General features: G+C 37.9%; 1 protein-coding gene and 1 pseudogene across 3 annotated transcripts in view; one reads left to right on the forward strand and one right to left on the reverse strand.

Annotated features, from left to right (window-relative positions):
• Positions 1 to 20,956, forward strand: part of TENM3 (teneurin transmembrane protein 3) — a 446,972-nt gene that overhangs the window by 232,276 nt on the left and 193,740 nt on the right. The gene's annotated exons all lie outside the window — the stretch shown is intronic.
• Positions 8,023 to 19,237, reverse strand: LOC102950459 (annotated as a pseudogene).

Raw genomic sequence — 20,956 nt, forward strand, 5'->3', positions numbered from 1 at the left:
TCCTTGGGCACCACATCATCTCTGACCTCTTCTGTAATTCTTTGAAGAAATAACCCCTGCAAGCACTTTTTTTTTTTCCTTTCCCTTCCTCTTTTGTTGTGAGCCTCTTTTCCCAACAACATTTGCCAGGTTCTTCACAAAGATTTTTTTTTTCTTTTTTTCCCAATTAGGATGAAAACTAGATCATTATGTGACCATTTCATTGTGAGTGTCACTTCCCTTTTTGACAGCTCCATTTGCCGCACCCCGTTATAAATCTTCAAATTTCTGACCTGCCTTGAAATCAGAAAGCACTTTCATTAACGCTGGTCTTTGTGAGCAGCAACCATGAATGAAGGCATGTCAGACATCACAGCCTCATCGTCACACTTACCCGCTTTGTCACTCAGTGCCACGGCAACGTGCTTACCGCTTAAACCCGGTGATCTCGCTTTGAATGCTGATTACGTGTGGTGCATTTTTGAATTTTAAGAGTGTTTCTGAGGTCACTTTTCGTTTTTGTACAGTGATGTGTTACCTCTCGCTTGGGTTCCGTGATCTTCGTCGTTTGAAAGTTAATCAGTATTCTTTGTTAGAGTACCTTCCGATTTGCTTGAGGAAGCGTTTGATGTCACGTGTCTTCGTCCGTTGATTCTGGTGAACGTTTTTTAAGTCAAATGATGTATGTAAGGTGTGAGCCCTCTAATTGCGCTATCATGCCAAAAAGACAGTTCTTGAACGTGATCACGTAAATTGGACTTTTATCCTATTCTCGTACTCTGTTTTTATTACATGCATACGATTAAAAATATTAGAGTTATCCTGTGTTTTCACATGATAGGTAAGAAGCAAGAAATTATAAGGGAAGCAGATATTATTTTGTTTTGACTGTCACATATGAACTTGACCCTATTTTGATGTCCTCACTAAAATGTAAACATGGAAGTAATATAATGAAGGTCAGAAGTTAAAGAGTTAAGTCTCTGGCCATACCACCCTGAACGCGCCCGATCTCGTCTGATCTCAGAAGCTAAGCAGGGTCGGGCCTGGTTAGTACTTGGATGGGAGAAGTTAAAGAGTTAACAGTTCTTTATAAACCAGAAGGCCATTAACTTTTAATAATGCTGTCTCAAATATTTGGCTGTAAATTGTGGTGATAATCAAATATGAGCCTATGGGATTGTGCTTTGTAGTACTGTTTGATTTGATAACTCTGGTAATCCCTTAAGCACGTTAGGAAAAATATTTTATGCTTACATTAGCAACTATTGTGAGTTTGTAGAATAACCTGCCAACCCCAAGATGTATTGTAAGGACAAGAAAAAAAGGAATTCTGTCTCGGACCTTGTTTGTTTTTGTTTTCTTTTGTTTTTTGAATGATTACTTTTAGGAAAATTTTGTAACCTAATACATTTTGGTTTCTTACCATGAGAAAGAGATGAACTGGCTTCAGAAAATTTCAAAATGAGACAAAATACTGCCTACACACTAAAAAATGTTGTCTTTATAAAACTGGAAGATAACGTCCACATTATTTTTTTTAATCTGTGTTCCTCATTTAACATGCTGTGTAGTTTCAGGGCCCCTGGGTGGCTCAGTGGGTTAAGCGTCTGACTTCGGCTCGGGTCATGAACTCATGGTTTGTGAGTTCGATCCCTGCTTCAGGTTCTGTGCTGACAGCTTGGAGCCTGGAGCCTGCTTCCGATTCTGTGTGTGTCTCTTTCTGTCCCTCCCCTGCTTGTGCTCTGCCTCTAAAAATAGAAAATGTTAAAAAAAATTATTTTTTAAAAATGTTGTGTAGTTTCCCTGTAATCAGACAATGCTTTTGCTATCACTGCTGGGTTGTGGTCTCCACACTGGTCTTAATGAGATGCCACTGTGACCACAGACTCAAAATAAAGCAATCATTTCTTCAATTCTCATTGAATTTGTGGCTCAGTCAGTTGAGCATCTGACTTTGGCTCGGGTCATGATCTCACAGTTGGTGAGTTTGAGACCCACGATGGGCTCTGGGCCGACAGCTCAGAGCCTGGAGCCTGCTTCGGATTCTGTGTCTCTCTCTCTATGTCCCTCCGCAACTCGTGCTCTGTCTCTCTCTGTCTCTCTCTCAAAAATAAATACACATTAAAAAAATTTTTTTAAGTTGAATTTCTAAAAAGTTAAAACTAAATTTCTGCAGTACTATTTACAGGGGGCATAAAATTGCTATATAACATTACAGAAGTTTCAGGGGTTCAGTATTCTAATTTGACGTCTAGATCCACTACAAACTGATTGCCACTAAAAGTCTAGTTATCACCCACCACTCGAGTGGATCACCTTCCCCCTTTCCAGTCACCCTTTTCCCCCTTCCCCAACTGTGACCACCAGTGTACAAGTTTTTGTTTTGTTTGTTCATTTGTAATTTTTTAGATTTCACATACAAGTGAAATCATACTGTATTTGTCTTTCTCCATCTGACTTACTTCACTTAGCATAATCCCTTGAAGTCCCATCCATGTTGTTGCAAATGCTAAGAGTTCATTCTCTTTCACGGCTGAGTGGTATTCTATTTACAATACATATTATGTTTTATATATATTGTGAGTTCGATCCCTGCTTTAGGTTCTGTGCTAACAGCTTGGAGCCTGGAGCCTGCTTCCGATTCTGTGTGTGTCTATTTCTGTCCCTCCCCTGCTTGTGTATATTATGTATAATATACATAATATAATAATAATAATATAGTATTGTTATATTATTATAATAAAAGTATTATAATATATATTATAATAAATCATTATAAATTATAATTTATATAATTATTGATATATTATAATGGTAACTAACATAATTTATAATAATAATTTAATATTATAAGGTTGATTGTTGTTGGTATGAATTTTGTGTATATTTTGGATATTAATCCCTTGTCAGATAGATGATTTGCAAGACTCTCCCCCTCAGTAGATTGCCTTTTCATTTTGATCATGATTCCTTTCATTGTGGAGAAGCTTTTTAGTTTGATGTAATATCGTTTATTTAGTTTTGCTTTTGTTTCCCTTGCCTTTGGAGTCACATCCACAAAATGTTGCTAATTAATATATTATGTTAATATATACTATGATAATTTTATTATAATAAAACAATACTATTAATTACAATACTACTAATTAATAATAATATATTATATTCTAGTATAATAATAATATATAATCCATTGATGGATGTTTAGGTAGTTTCTATTTCTTGGCTATTGTAAATAATGCTGCAGTGAACGCATAGGGGTATGTATATCTTTTTAAATCAGCATATTTGTATTCTTCAGATAAATACCCAGAAGTGAAATTGCTAGGTCGTATGGTAGTTCTGTTGCTAATGTTTTGAGGGCCCCCTGTATCATTTTCCATAGGGTCTGCAGCGGTTTGCATTCCCACCAACAGTGTACGAGGGTTCCTTTTTCTCTCGATCCTTGCTAACGCTTGAGTACGTCTTCTTTGGGAGAATGTCTATTTCCTCTGTCCATCTTTCAATCAGGTTGATTTGTTGTTGTTAATTGGTATGAATTTTGTGTGTATTTTGGATATCAATCCCTTGTCAGATATGTGATTTGCAAGAATCTCCCATTCAGTAGATTGCCTTTTCATTTTGATCATGACTCCTTTCATTGTGGAGAAGCTTTTTATTTTGATGTAATCCCATTTATTTATTATTTTGCTTTTGTTTCCCTTGCCTTTGGGGTCACATCCACAAAATATTGCTAAGACCAATGTTGAGTATTTTAGGAATTCTGTGGTTTTAGTTCTCATAAGTATTTAATCCATTTGAATTAATTTTTGTGTATGGTATAAGATAGTGGTCCATTTTCATTCTTTGGCATGTGGCTGTCCATTTTTTTCAACACCATTATTGAAGAGACTGTCCTTTCTCCATTGTGTGTTCTTGGCTCCTTTGCCATAAATTAATTGTCCATATATGTGTAGGTTTAATTCAGTTGTGTCCCCCTGATCTACCTGTCTGTTTTTATAATAATACCATAGCTTCAAGGTATAGTTTGAAATCGGGGAGCATAATACCTCCAGTTTTGTTCTTCTCCCTCAAGATTGCTTTGGCTATTCAGGATCTTTTATGTTTCCATAAAAATTTTAGAATTATTTCTTCTGGTTCTGTGAGAAATTCCATTAGAATTTTGATGGGGATTGCACTGAATCCGTAGATTACCTTGGGTAGTATGGACGTTTTAACAATATTCTTCCAGGGGCGCCTGGGTGGCTCAGTCGGTTAAGCATCCGACTTCGGCTCAGATCACGATCTCACAATCCGTGAGTTTGAGCCCCGTGTCGGACTCTGTGCTGACAGCTCAGAACCTGGAGCCTGCTTCCCATTCTGTGTCTCCCTGTCTCTTTGCCCCTCCCCTGTTCACACTCTGTGTCTCTCTTCCTGAAAAATAAATAAACATTTAAAAAAAAACAATATTCTTTCAGTGTTGAGCATAGGATCTTTTCATTTATTTATGTCTTCAGTTTCTTTCATCGGTGTCTTATCATTTTCAATGTACAGATCTTTTACCTCCTTGGTTAAATTCATTCCTAAGTATTTTATTCCTTTTGTTGCAATTATAAATGGAATTTTTTATTTCTCTTTCTGATAATACATTATTAGATATATGTGTGTGTGTGTGTGTGTGTGTGTGTGTGTGTATATATATATATATATATATATATATATATATGCGCTACAGATTCCTGGATGTTGATTTTGAATCCTGCTACTTTACTGAATTCGTTTATTCTAATATTTTTTTGGTGGGGTCTTAAGGATTTTCCGTATATAGTATCATGTCATCTGCAAAAGGTGACAGTTTTACTATTGCCTTTCCAATTTGGATGCCTTTTATTTCTTTTTCTTGCCTAGTTGCTATGGCTAGGAATCCCAATACTTTGTTGAATAAAAATGACAAAAGTGGGCCTCCTTATCTATTTCCTGGTCTTGGAGAGCTTTCAGCTTTTTACCATTGAGTATGGTATCAACTGTGGATTTATCATCTGTGGCCTGTATAATGTTGAGGTATATTCCCCTTATACCCACTTGGTTAAGAATTTTTAATCATAAATGGATGTCGAATTTCATCACATTTTTTTCCTGCATCTACTGAGATGACCGTATGAATTTTTAGTCCTCATTTTATTAATGTGCTATATCATGTTGATTGCTTTATGGATATAATGTTGAACCAACTTGCATTCCTGGAATAAATTCCACTTGATCATGGCGTATCATCCTTTTAATGTATTATTGAATTAAGTTTGCTAATATTTTGTTGAGAATTTACCATCTGTGTTCATCAATGATATTGGCCTAAAATTTTCCATTTTTGTGGCTTTCTTGTCTGGCTTTGATATCAGGGTGACACTGGCCTCATAAAATGAATTTGGAAGTTGTTCCCTCTTCTTCAATATTTTGGAAGAATTTAGAAGGATAGATTTTAAATCGTCTTTGAATGTTTGGTAGAATTTACTGGTGAAGCCATCTGGTCCTGAACTTTTTGTTTGTCAGGAGGTATTTGATTACCGATTTCAGCCTTTTAATGTTAATCAGATTTTTTATTTCTTCACGGCTCAGAAGATTGTTGTATGTTTTTTTTTTTTTAACTCTTTTTTATTTTACTTTTGAGAGAGAGAGACAGAGTGTGAGCAGGGGAGGAGCAGAGAGAGTGGGAGACACAGAATCTGAAGCAGGTTCCAGGCTCTGAACTGTCAGCCCAGAGCCCAATGCGGGGCTCGAACTCACAAACCATGAGATCATGACCTGAGCCGAAGTCAGACACTTAACCAGCTGAGCCACCCAGGCGCCCCTGTATGTTTTTTAAGAATTCATTCATTTCTTCTAGTTTGTCCAGTTTGTTGGTGTCTAGTTATTCAGAGTAGTCTCATATGATCATTTCTAATTCAATGGTGTTATTTGTAACTTCTCTTTAATTTCTGACTTTGTTAATTAGAACCCTCTCTCTTTTTTTTTCTTGGTTGATCTAATGGTTTGTCAATTTTATCTTTTCAAAGAACCAGGTTTTAGTTTCATTGATCTTTATTATTCCCTTTTTTCTATTGACTTTGGGCTTTGTTTGTTCTTTTGTAGCTCTTTTATACGTAAAGTTAGATTGTTTGAGATTGTTTTTTTTGAGGTAAGCCTGTATTACTATGATCTTCCCTCTTAAGAACCCCAAAATTTTGGTATATCATATTTCTGTTTCCATTTGTTTCTAGGTATTTGTTCATTTCTTATTTGATTTCTTCATTGACCCATTGGTTGTTCAGCAACATACTATTTAATTTTTACATTTTTCAGGGTTTCCCAGTTTTCTTCTTGTAACTGATTTCTGGTTTTGTACCATTACGGTTAAGGAAGAAACTTGATAGGGTTTCAGTCTTCTTGAACTTATTAAGACTTGGTTTATAACCTAGCCTGTGATCTATCTTGGAGATGTCCCATATGCACTGAGAACAGTGTGCATTCTGCAGTTTTTGGATGGAATGTTCTGTGTATATCTGTTAAGTACATCTGCTATAATGTGTTGTTTAAGGCCAATGTTTCCAGAGTCTGCAGTACAATCTTAAAGCTGACCTTTCATCTCCATTTTCTTCTTGACAAAAGTCTAAATCAAAACTGACAAAAATAATTATTCCTGTATAAATTAGTATGAAAAGCTTTGGAGTCCTATTCTGTCACCATTGCCAGACTTGTTGATTTCTCAGAACTTTCTTTCCTTGCTTATGAAATAGGAATAAGTAGTGACAGATTATAAATGGCTGTGGAATTAAATAAAATAATGTATGTTGAGTACATAGCCTAATGAATTTAATAAACTTTAATGAGTGTAAATTTCCTCCATAGACTTCTCCCTCCCATGGTGCCTCCCACTTTTGCATTTAGGATGTATAAAGTTACATTTTACAGATTCTAGATTTTTAGCAACTCCCTTTTAGATGTGTAGTGACTCCCTTCTAGAATTACTGGGTAATTTACTCATGGCTAGCTATAAATAAATAAACAAATAAATAAATAAAATAGAAAAATATGTAGTTCCTTTTTCTTTCTTTTTTTCTTTTTCTCTTTTTCTTGTTTCTTGCAGTAAGCATTATCTTTTAAGCACGCAGGTTTTTTTTGAGCATTAGGGGTTAAAGGACTTGTTATAGACTGGATATGGACGTGTTGGAATGCTTTAGAAAATCGATTCTTGCTAATGGAGAGAATGTTTTTAAAGTGAACTATTGCCATTCCTTCAGTGAACCACATACAGCAGAAAAAAATTCAAGTAAACATTGAAGGAGAGGCAAGTTCTTCCTTATAGAATTAATGAGAATTGCAGTGATCTGCCATGGGGAATTAGAATCTGAAAACCCTTTTCCATGCGCATTATTCCCTAATGTCTAGAACCAGATAAGTAGACTCTAATTTTAAATGTGCAATTATCCAAACAAGATGAATGTGCAGGGCAACACTGGATAAGACTGTCGATCTTAATGTTAATATTTTTATTCTCCTTTGTAGCAGACATACAGTTGGCAAAAGCCACGTGTCTGTGAGATCCCTAAAGACCGCAGCTAACTCGGGAGAGATAGAGCCAACTTTATCTCACATCGACTATGGAGATACAGCCCAAGGGAGACACATCCCAGAGTAAACCCTTTGCTATTTGCCTTTATAATGTCTTTGATCAATTGTTTTATCTTGAGTAGATGTTTTTGCTTTGTTTTTGAAGGAATATTGAATAACAAGGTAGATCACACGTGCTTTTCTAACATGCACTTTTTGGATCAGAGAAGCTAAAGCAAACATCATGATCATTGGTAAAAATGGCCTGTTTTATGTGTGTATACTGCAGTGCAGTTTAAAAAATGCTGTAATTATAATTCCAGAACTTAAGAATTTGGGTGGATGCCAGCATTCTCCCCTTCATAGGGGAAATTCCTTTGCAAATCATTTGAAGTTGGGACAAAAATTCCGTAGCTCCGTTCTTAAGATCATTGCGTCTTCATGGTTCAGATGATACAGGGGAAAAGCTTCGGTTCAACCTCCTGGAGAAGATATTGCAGTTCCTGTGGTCTCATCAACCTGGAGAACATTGGTGGCTGTCACAGTGCAGGAGTGAAGAAGCTGTTTCTTCACACAATAGTTATCCCCTGGGCCGACGTCTGTTGCCACCACTGGCCCACCTGTGTTCAAGTCCACACCTACAAGTTCACCAGATTCTGAACGCTCTGCTCTAGCTTGAATTTTAATTCACTGGAAAGTCAAAACCAGAGCTCTGGGCAAGAACCATGGCAATCATGAGCAGCACGTTAGCAAATGCTTGAACACCAGGTTGGGCTTCCCCTTTATACCAGGCTTATGATCTGGGCTTCTGCCATTGCCACCACCCCTGCACCAGCCCCCGGATGACACAGCCATCAGCCATAGAATTTTCAACAGCCCTCAAGCCATCTCTTACTGTATCCTTGACTTGAGTAAGTGTGTGCTTATTTGGTCCTTTGACCAATATTGTTAACATTTCTCAATGAAGGTGAACTTCTCTTCTCCCGATGTATCCTCGTAGACAAGACCAGCATGTCCCAAACAATCAGGATTTGGGTCATCCAAAGAATGTAAAGCTACCCTCCCACAGGCAAGAATCAACCTTTCCACAGTTCTCCCTTTAGCTCTGCACAGAGCTGCTATGCCCTCTTTTGCAAGAGCATCTAAGGAAAACAGTCCATTCCCTCGATTAAATAACAACAGATCTTTTCTCTGAGTCCGCACAGACTTTCTTTTTCAGCTGTATCATTTTTTAAATTACATCTTCAAAGAATTTTCTTTCCGCTTTTACTACTTTCTGTCTCTCCTCTGCATTCTTGTGAAAGACAAGAATTCGCTTATTTTTTTTTTTTTTACAATCTTACGACACATTGCACATATGAGGATTATGAACCGTCTTTTTTTTTCACATCAGGATGCCAGGCCCTTTGGTCCAAAACCAGACCTCTGATTAAGCTTGTATTGGTTTCAGATTTACGCTTCATCTCCTTAACCTCAACCATGAAGAAGTCAGTAGGTTCATCTTGTTTTGTAACGGCCCAGATGGAGTCCGCCACAGCCTCTTAGGACAGTAGCACATTCAGCGTGAGCTTTAGTATGTGGAGATATTCTGGCCAACGCCCTGTGTTACCCTGTCCATCTCTTTGCTCGCTTTGACTTGTTCCAGAACGGAAGTACCTTTTCCTTTGCAGATTCAAATCTGACTGTTGTTATTCTGGTACAAAGAACTTCAGAAATGCAGAGATCCACCTGTTTGGCCAGTGCTCCAACGATGAGGACGCTGGGGGTGGCTCACTCACCAGTCATGTCATCTTGGGCTACTTTGGCTCGTAAGGAGGCTGTTGGGTGTTGAATTTGCATTTTACGAAGCAGCACATTGCCGTACTTAGTAAACTTGATGTCTCCAGAAGCACGAATTTTCATGGTGCCCTTAGGCCCCGAGTTGGTCCTCAGAGCATCCTGCAGCCCTTGGGCCACCTGGGCTTGGGCACCTCGGCCTTGGGACTCAGGGTCTTCACGGCCACCATAGCTACACAGCAGAGGAAGAGAAAGAGACCAGGCACGCAGATGCCCAAACTCTTGAGTACATTTATATTTTATAAAATCCAAAATAACGTGTAATAGCATGGGATACTTAGAAGTTAGCATCCAAAGCTTTAAACTGTGTGTATGTGCACGTACACACAGACACATACACGTACACACGCACACACACACACACACGTAAAAAACGCTAGAGAATTGTGGAATTTTTTTTAACTGGGAAAAGATATTAGAAATCATAATCTATCCCCCCTAATTTTATAAAGGTAACCGAGGATGAAAGAATAGAATATATTAAAGATAGAGTCAGGAGTTTACATATGTTGGTTTATGTTCAGAGCAATATATATATGGTATCGTGTGTGTATGTATACATATATATACACATATATACACACACATGTACACATACACATGTGTATACATATACATATGTATACATATGTGTATACGCATATATACATACACATGCATATATATACATGTATGTTCAGAGCAATATATATGGTATCTTGTGTATATGTATACGTATATATACACACATATATACATACACACATGTACACACACATGTGTATACATACATATATACATATACATATGCATACATATGTGTATATACATATACATACACATACATATATACATGTACACATATGTATACATATGTGTATATACATATATACACATACACATATGTGTATACATACGTATATGTGTATATATGTATGCACATACATATACACACATATATATATATACGTGTATATCAAATACAAAAATTTCTTTTTTTCACTTGCAATGTCCTAACTTATATATATGGAAGATTATATTATGATTTGGGGTCTTTAATAAATGAAAATGACATGTTTGATATCGAGTTTCAGAAATTTTGGAATTTAATGTCAAGACACTAATTTGTCTTAAAAATAAATTGGTAATTGGGGCGTCTGGGGGCCTCAGTCTTGGAGCGTCCAACTCTTGATTTCAACTCAGGTCGTGATCTCACAGTTCGTGGGATCGAGCCCCCTGTCGGGCTCTGTGCGGACAGCATGGAGCCTGCTTGAGATTCCTTCTCTCCCTCTCTGCCCCTCCCCCAGTCACATGCATACATTCTCTCTCTCAAAATAAATGAAGTTAAAAAAATAAATTAGTGATTATATTTAGAAAATAAAATACATACTTCTGTAGCACAAACCCAGTGAGTGTAAAATAGTCTAAACTGCATCCACATCCCACATGCTTTCCTTACTCGAAGATAATGCACATGCACACCGATGAAGGTTTTGTGAGTGATGTGTGCTTGGCACGTATTTTGTGTATAACAAACGATTTAGTAAAATATTCAGGCAAAGCAGATATATTCAAGACCATGCACATGGGAATACAACAGATTCCGGTAGAGGATTTTTTTATTGATAAGTAAATTCTACTAATCCAGACTTCACCTCAGTTTTAAAAGAATCATCCTGATTTTCAGCAGAAGGGCCTATTTATTGTAAACCCTAAGCAGTCTTTCCGAAACCTGAAGAAGATTTGTGAAAACAGCCTGCAATAAAAATCACGCACGCTTCATAAAACACTACTTGATAGATATCACTTGCGCCATTAGGAACCGAACGACAAAGGATGTAATTTCAGTTCTGGCATGCAATATTAATCGAACGCCTTTAAAACATCTTGCTGATGGGAAGTATGACAACGTGACATTGAAGAACGATCAGCTAAAGACATCTGTCTTAATCAGATTTTCAAAGTCAATGCCATAGAAAGCCAAGTTGTTTCATTCACTTTTACGTTTTCCCATGTTTCAGTGAGAGCGTGGTTTCTAGTACGTTGCTTTAAATGCAAAGAGTACAAATTAGTGCCTCCAGGTATGAGTTCATCATATAAGATGGAAGCACACTTTAGCCACACACGTGGAATTATCTCTGTCATAATGTACATTCTTTCCACCTTTTATGCTAGTGATGCATTATCCTGTGTAAACACTCTAAGTGATATTAAGAGATCCTTTTAAAACTATTTTTAGGTATATATTTGCCCTTATAAATGAAAATGGAATGTTTTTAAAGACTTTCTTGTGCACCTGGGTGGCTCAGGCGGTCTGACTCTTGATCTAAGCTTAGATCATGATCTCACGGTTTAGGACATCAAGCCCGCATTGGGCTCTGCACTTACATCATGGAGCCTGCTCAGGATTCTCTCTCTCTTTTTCTCTCTGCCCCTCTCCTGCTCATGCTTTCTTGCTCTCAAAATAAATAAAAACACTTAAAAATAAATAAAAACCTTGTAGAAAGAAATTAAGAAGTTATTGGGGCACCTGGGTGGCTCAGTCGGTTGAGCATTGGACTTCAGCCCAGGTCACTATCTCACAGTTTGTGAGTGTGAGCCCCGCGTTGGACTCTAGCGCAGAGGCCTCTTCAGATCCTCTGCCCCCCGCCCTCTGCCCCTCCCCTGCTTTCACTCTCAAAAATAAAATAAAATATTTTAAAAAATTTTTTAAAAATATTAAATTATCTTACGGACATGCTCACATATAAACATTTTCTTTAGCCAAAAAAATTACACGTATATATATTAATACTTCACAGTTTATAAAAATACTCTAAAATATACGTTATCTCTTTTAATTCCCTGTATAGGAGTGATTATTAACCCCGTTGTACAGATGAGGCATTGGAGAGTTTAGAATATGAAATTGATTTGCTCAGGTTACACAGTTACTAAATTTTAGAGAGGGAGCTTGCACCCACGTGTTACAGACTGAATGTGTGTTTCTCCCCACGTTCATGTGTTGAAGCCCCAACGCCCCCCCCCATGTGACTTCATCTGGCGATGGGAACTCTAAAGTAGTAATTAAGGTTACTTGGGATCGTAAGGGTGAGGCCTTGGTTCCACAGGATTGCTGTTGTAAGACGAAATGCCAGTGAGCTAGCTTGCTCTCTCCAGGAGCTAAGTGGGGACACGGGCAAGGCAGCCATCCGCAAGCCAGGAAGAAACCCTCACCAGAAACTGATTCTGCTGCACCTTGATCTAGGACTCCAAGCTTCCAGAACTGTGGGAACATTAATTTCTACTGTTTAAGTCCCCCATTCTGTTTTATCATGGCAGCCTGAGCGGCCTCCTCTACCAGATCGTTACTCTTCTGCATTGTAAATCCACTTATCTCTTCGATGGAAAATGTTAATACCTGGCCGTGAAAATGCTCGTGGGCTCGTGAAAGAAAAGATCAGATGATCTGCGAAAGGATATCTTCGTCACCTGCTTTCTTCCGAACCTCTATTTTGAGAGGAAGGTTTCTAGTGGCAGTTAGCATCCCGTAGAAAAGCCCCCAGCCTTCCAGCTTCAACAAATCATGCTTACTACTACTTTAAAAGTCACAACAAAGCCTCAGAAAATCCAGATCATTAATCTCCTAAACAACAGTAACTCATATTTCTATAGTACTTTGCAGTTCTTTTCACTGCAAAGTCATTAAAGCAGCAGAAAAAATACATACTGGGAAGGGGCTTTTATGTTACGTACACACCAAATGTTATCCCAAAATTATTGACCTAGGAGGGCATTCAGCAAGGAAGCAAGTGTCAGCTTAAACTGTGACTGTTTCCCTTTTAATCAAAGAGCATCATTGCATGGTTTCCACTTAAGAAATCGCTCTCATTGATCACGCCAAGACTGGGAAGGATACAGCGGGTTCTGTTAGGTTTTTTGCATCTCCATGATATTTAGTGTCTGTGGTAACACGCTTCCCTACCTAGAGGCCATCACGTGACTGGAAGGCAACGTCAAAGATTTTATTCTGTTTCAAAATTAAGACCTTTATAGACAAGCTGGACTCAATAAATTGCAGATAACAAATATGAAATCAAATAATATGCTAGGGAAAATGTCAATGGCAAAGTTAGTATTTGGGGGGAAATGAGATCAGCAGTGTTGTTGGATACGTTCTGTGTGTTTTCTGATCACTTATTTTTCCTGTGTTTGCTGAAATATTTAAAAAATATAAATCAGAAGAAGGTTTGGATGAAGTAAAAATCTCTTTTCCCTAAAAGTGATTTTTAATTAAAAAAAATTTTTTAATGCTAATTCACGTTTTGAGAGACAGAGACAGAGTGCAAGCAGTGCAGGGGCAGAGAGAGAAGAAGACATAGAATTCGAAGCAGGCTCCAGGCTCTGAGCTGTCAGCACAGAGCCCGTCGCAGGGCTTGAAATCATGAACCATGAGATCGTGACCTGAGCCGAAGTCGGACGCGTAACTGACAGAGCCACCCATACGCCCCAGTTCTTAATTTTTAAAATGTATTGTAACCCATAACTTTTAAGAGATTCGTTAGTTTTCTTTTAGGCTTGAAAGTTTCATGCTGGCTTTTTTTAATTAATTGTTTACACAAAAAATTTTAATAGTAAAATCTGAAGTAAATTTAAGTTTGATACAAAATGATTTTGACTATATGTTCCTTAAGATGTTGCTAGTTTACAACATATGTAGTACAGCATGGTTTATTTTAGAATAAAAATATTATTTTTAACATTTATAACAAGATAATATGGTACGGTATTTGTGGCATGAATTAATGTGGTGGAGTTTTCATAATACTTACAGTTGAAATAAAGTAATTTTTTATTGTATGTTCCTTAAATGCTTTATATGTATAATTTAAGATAATATGGGGCTTTTAATTACCTTAAATTTTGAATATTTATAACATAATTTAATGTTTCAAGAAAATATCATGTTGTACCCAAAAGAATTATAAAGCTAAAAAACTTCAGAATTCATTGTCTGAACCCACCTTGCTCCCCACAGCATTTATTTACAGAGAAGAAAAACTGAGCCCCAGAAGTTAATTGATTTATATGTGGTTTAGTTAAAGCCAGAACTAAACCCTATACTTTCTGTTTCCTTTTATACAAGACATCTTCTTCTATACAAGATATCTCCTCTGTGATAACTGAAAAGCATAGCAAATTCACGTCATTTCGAATATTCCATTTGCTTTTCTTATTCTTTAAAGCCATTTGTTATGTATAAGTAGCATTTAGTTGCCTCCTAGCCTATCCTTATCCGTATTACAAATATGTGCTTTATTATATCATGTCATGTACTCCATTGAAAGTCAATAAAATTTAATTGCACTAAAATCAAATGATCATTAGGTAATGAGAGAGAAAAGAAGTTTTGATTGATCATATGTCAACAATTCTTTATTGTCAAGACTAGGACAACTTCTTCCCTTTTTGCTTACTCTCTCAGGTAAAGTACTTTAAAATGGGTGGAAGAATATCCTGAAACATATACTGAGGCATTTTAAAGGTATTTTTATCCAGTTTTCTATGCATGTGTAATAGGTATGTTTTATGTATGTTTCTATAAGAAATGATTGTGCAAAACTAAGAATTTCATGGAGGATAAATCTGCGGCATTACTAGGGTTAAGTATACTAAACACCGAGTTATTTCACAAGCAGGACGTAGCCATTACATTTGTTTCCATCCACTGAAATAAGTTAGGGTGTTTGACATTTTAGATTAGCTACATACTCTTGAGCAGCAACCATTGAAGTCTGAGTTCTCCTCAAAGAGAAGTTACTACAATTTAGGAGAAGTCACCTTTGAAATAAAATATCACCCCCGCCAAAAGCTTTTATCCAATAACAAAAAAGAGAATAGCAGAGATAATTCATATGAAATGAAAAAGAGATCAGTACATTCATGTTCTATATGCCATAAGCATGATATTAGGAACTTTGGAGAAAGCTGTTTAAGCAACTCTAAAGAAAGCTCAGTTGTTGGCTCTGCAACTCTGTCTGGATGTATACTGAGTTCTGTTATCCTATCTTTTTTTGTCTTAGAACTACTCTTTCATGTTTAAGCACTCTTGATTTCTCTGATGCCATCGGAGTGATTTCCCCAAATCTCTTTTCCAATTCACTGGTACTCTCTATAGTGGTATCTAATATACGGTTTAAACCATAGAATAAGTTTCTGATTTCAGTGGCTGCATTTTTCTTATTTATACACATTCTACTTTTTTTCACTGCATTTTTATACTGTCTTATTCTTAATGGTTTTAATTTCTTTCAAGTCTTTAACATCCTAAACATACTGAAGTTTTAGTAAATGATTATATTATCTGAAGTTTTGGGGGAGAGCAGTTCTGCTGTTTTGTCTGTAGAATTTGGCACAAGGTAGATTGTTCCCATTTAAACTTTGTGACTTTAGTCTGTTAATTTACTGAAAGCTGTATTTTGTTTGTGGAAATCCTTTGTGACTTGGGTTGAGAGCGTATTCTTTAAAGAAGTTTCGCATTTGTTTCTGCAAGGTACCCCAGGGAGGAGCATTGCAGATCCAGGATCAATTTTAATATTAATTTTTTGGCTGGAAGTTCCCAAACTACATTGAGAGTATAAGTCTGAATCTCCTATGCCAACCCCAAAGAAGCCCAGGCTAGTGGTTAAAAATTTCAGGAGTTGGTTTCTTTCCCGTGTAGGACTCAAGACAACACAGCAAGTTTCCTTACTGTTCCATTTGCAGTGAGATGTTTTAAGTCTTCTCTTGGACTGAGGGTATAGTATTTCAAGGGTCAAGCCTCATATATGTAGGGGTCTCAGTAACAACTGGTGTATTATGTTTTGTTTCTTCTTTGGACATTAGAAAGGTTACAGAGACAGGCAGTTCTCTGCATAGAAGCTACCAGGTCATCTCACATGCTGTCAGCAATTTTTCTCTCCCCTTGGTTCCTGGCCACTTCTTTCTTCCAATTCAGTTATATTAACCTAAAGTAAAAGTTCCACTGGTAGGCTGACTCTTGGCTCTTTTGTTTCCTGTTACATCCTCCCTGCCTGGAACAGAGTCTGTGTAACTGTTAGACACTCAATAAGTATGCTGAGTGCATCAATCCAAAAGGTATTTAATATATTTTACCCAGCACTTCTAGCATTTTATGGCAAGGGAGTTGGCAGGTGATCTGGGTGGTCACATGGTTTGAAGTAGAAAGTACAGTGAACTCTCACAGAAAAAAGAATGCAAAGATTTAAAGTCTTTAAGTTTTGGGGCGCCTGGGTGGCTCAGTTGGTTAAGCATCTGACTCCTGATTTTGGCTCAGGTCGCGATCTCACTATATGTGAGACTGAGCCCTGCATCAGGCTCTGGGCTGAGCACGGATCCTACTTGGGAATCTCTCTCCCTCAAAATAAATAAACTTTAAAAAAATAAATAGATAAATAAAGCCTTTAAGTCTTTCTTTTAATCCTCATTTCAAGGTTTGACCCCAAGAAAACTAAACCAAATTCTCACTTAGTAGTAAATCAGTTCACCTGTGCTCACTGAAATTATACCCTGTAGTCAGTACAAGTCTTTCGTTTGTGTCTTCTCATTTATCTCTAAGTTTTTCATACTCAGATGTCTTTATATAAATTATCTGGTGATCAGTCATCTGGTGATGAAGGTGGTAAGCACAATATTATTTATGTGTATGGTTTCTAAAACACATTTTAAATTCTTCTTTGATTTGCATGCAGCTGTATGAAATGTTTAAGTGACAGATGACTTGTGGTGAAAATGTTTACATGGTGCCATATTTTAACCAAAGGCTTGCAGGGGTCCATCATTGAGCAGTGCACTTTCAAAGACTTGAGCCGGAAGAGTAAGTTTATGTGAAGTAATTTTCTGAGTGAGATGAGGCCTTTCATTTCCAGTTTCCACTATAGTAGTTTAGGTGGGTATCTTATTAATACAGCATTGTTGGAGGGAAAGGAGAGAAATTGGAAGTCACCCTGAATGTCTAAATATTTTTGCTTTACTGTGAGCTCTACTGAGGTGTGGTCTGACCAAAAAAAAGACGTATTTCCTCAACTCAGATTTTCCCCATTTATAAGGAAAAGCCTTGGTGCTTCCATTGTTTTTTTCGTCAGAGGAAAATAAAGGCAACTCAATGTCTGTAATGTATATGAGATTTTTCTGGGCAAAAGAGACATTTTCATTGTATAATTTACTAATTTCAGTGTCATAAGATGTTTTGAATTTATATTATGCGCCCTTCCTAGTAGCTCTTGAAATGTAGCCAGATGAAGGAGGTGTTGTTACCTACATTTACCATTAGAAAATCAAGGGAAAGGGGCACTTGGGTGGCTCAGTCGGTTAAGCGTCCGACTTCGGCTCAGGTCATGATCTCGCGGTCTGTGAGTTCGAGCCCCGCGTCAGGCTCTGTGCTGACAGCTCAGAGCCTGGAGCCCGCTTCGGATTCTGCGTCCCCCTCTCTCTCTGCCCCTCCCCTGCTTGTGCCCTCTCTCTCTCTCTCTCTTTCCCCCCTCTCTCAAAAATAAATAAACATTAAAACAACAACAAAGAGGTCGGTTTCGAAGAAAACTCAGGTTTCATTTGTAACCGGTGGGAGAAAGTTAGGGATGTTAACCAGGGAGTGAAGTGAGAAGGAACACTTTTTACGATCTAGAAAGAAGGGTTTCAGCCCCATCTTTGCTAAGCATCAGTAAATGGGTTTGGCTCCTTCTAAATGTTTGTGTAGCTCAACACGGTATGTGGATCATATTATAAACTGTCAGGGGACCAGAAGCAGAGTTTATTTGTTTATTCAGCCTGCTGCCCGTAGCGTCCAGGAGTACACAAGCCATAGGCAAATGAATGTCCAGGATGTGTCTTGCCTAACGGCACTTCTCTGGGTTCAGTAAAGTTAAAATTGTGTTTGTTCCTTGGTGTGTGCCTCTCTCTCCGCCCTCCTTCCTTCTCTCCTTCCCTCCCACCCCCATTTGTCTTTTGTTAGCGGATTTTATTCACATTGCAACCAATTGTTTTCATACAACACAGCTGTCACCCTTCGATTCTGTCCCCCTTGTGAAGCAGGGTACTTCTCCTCTAGGGACCTGGGCCGCCCCACAGCTGAGGTCCAGGGAAGGAAGAGGACAGGCTTGTGAAGGAAGGTGTGTGGGACAGAGTGGTCGGGGTGACTTTGGGGACACCTCTTCAGCTTCCTCTTCGCCTCTCACCTGACACTTACCTTTCGGTCCCTCCCACGCGAACAGGGGTGCGCGCGCGCACACACACACACACACACACACACACACACGAAAATAAAGGCACCTGACACCTTTCAGTCCCTCCCACGCAAACAGAGGCGCGCGCGCGCACACACACACACACACACACACACGCAGACACGCATGCACACAAAGATATTTTAATCCCCCAGCTTTCCTGTTTCAGAGTTCATTTCCACAGTGTTCCCCAAAGACCATAGCCCAAGGCTGTAAAGCAGCGAAAAACTGGGACTGAACTGCACACAGCAGTCTGGGAGCTGCTTTTAATTAAAAAAAAAAAAAAATTGAACCAGTAAACATGCCCAGGTATGTTTTAAAAAACCAGGTGTCTTCCTCTCCCCCCTTTTGAAAATTCTTGACTTGCTTCTGTGGTCATACTACACGGGAAGAAGAGACAGGCTGACTTCATGACTGTGAGGTTAAAATTCCCTCTTCCGGCCAGACAGTAGTTGCTTTCTGATTCCTGCGACATTTCAGATTCTTGTTTTGGTACCCGTGAAGGGAGAAAGTCTTCCTGTTCAGACGCACTTGATTGTATGTCCTTGTGCCTTGTGATAGCGGTATTGATTAGTGACGAGGCTTCCCAGTTGCAACTGGTCCTTGGACAACATGGGTCCGTTTCTACACAGATTTCTTTCCATAAATACAGGATTGTAAATGTATTTTCTCTTTCTTATGATTTTCTTAGTATTTTCTTTTTTCTAACTTACTTTATTGTAAGAATGCAGTCTATCAATCAACTGTTTATGTTATTGGTAAGACTTCTGGTCAACAGTGGGCTATTTGTAGTTAAGTTTTTTTGGAGAGTCAAAAGTTATACTCAGCTTTTTTTACTGCACAGGGGCTCAGTGCCTCTAACCTTTGCGTTGTTCAAGGGTCAGCTGTACTGTTTTCCCTCATAATGTTCTTCCCTAAAGAGAGTTCTTTCTTTTCTGGCATTAATAAGTTACTATTTAACACTTATGGTATGTCAGGCACTGTATCTTTTAGATTCTTTAAGCACTATAAAATACATGAAGCTCAGAGAGACAGATACATAACTTATTCAAGAAAATATCCCACTGCAAAAGAAAAATCCGTATTATCGTTATTTGTCTCTATGGTACCTTTCACCTCACCAATCAATAGCATAGTTGCTATTTAGGAAAAGTTATTAAAACTTTACTCTCTTCCCTCTGCAGAGCACAAATAATATATCGTACATTTGCTTGTAATTGGGGTTTTGTAAGTTACTTAAACTGGAATCTGTCCCGTAATCAGATCTCTTCCGTGGCTCCTAACACTTTTGCGGGTTGTCAACATACCTTATTCAGTGTATGCCATGATCCAAGTCGTTACCCCATGTTAATGGGTTTAATGGGGCGGCCTGAAATGACACTCTTGGGCTAAATTCTTTGGTGACAAAGGGCTGAGCAAAATGACCAAAGTTGGATCTATCTAATATTTGTTACTGATAAATTATCTGCTATAAGTTGTGTTTATCAAATAAAAACAGGCAGCTTCTAGGCTATCCTGAAGTTACACGAGCAGTAGGAACTTGAAAAACGTCAGGCAGAAAGAAGGACTAAAATGAGTAAAGGCACTCTTTGGGTATAATACATAATTTCAGTAAGCATAATGCAAAAGATTTTATTTTTTTAAACCGGGAAGAATATTTTGAAAAAATAACCTATGCCTTTCCTAAAATACGTAATTTGGAACATTTCTAATCAAAAGCTTTAAGATACAAGGAAGACATAACTATGGTTAGCTGAAAAAACATACATTTTATAGATTGTTTCAGATCTTACATGTTATTTTTTCTATATTTGTGTGTATTTTTATGTAATCTTGCCATTATTTTCACACCTTACAAGGTAGATTTTGAATATTGCAGCCTCTGCTATGGTTCCAGAGAAATATTCCTAAAACCCGATGTCTGGAGTGGATAACATGGCTCCCTGCCCTTAGGAGATGAGCCCCCAAAGTGGTCTGATTGCGTAATTGTCGCCAGTCTGCACATTTCTAGGAGCCTTTGAAGTACAAGACTGAGTGAAGATATTGAAAAGTCCAAAGAAATTTAAGTTAGAGTCCCTGCCTTTCAGGATGTCAGAATTGAGTTAAGGAAATAGGGCAGGTTGCAAATTACCTTGCAGTTAAAGACACTATGGGCAGGCTCAGCTTTTTACCACTTAGACATTCTCTTCATTGAATTCTTCACAAGTTGAATGAATGATTATTCATTCAACAGGTGTGTACTTGAGTGAATAAATATTTGTTGACCACACGTCCATCCCCCTGTGGTCCTTGGGCCCCATGCGGGTTCCAAGGTGAATTCAATGTGAATCCTG

The sequence above is a fragment of the Panthera tigris genome, chromosome B1 (assembly GCF_018350195.1).
Source record: "Panthera tigris isolate Pti1 chromosome B1, P.tigris_Pti1_mat1.1, whole genome shotgun sequence".
Classification (NCBI taxonomy): domain Eukaryota; kingdom Metazoa; phylum Chordata; class Mammalia; order Carnivora; family Felidae; genus Panthera; species Panthera tigris.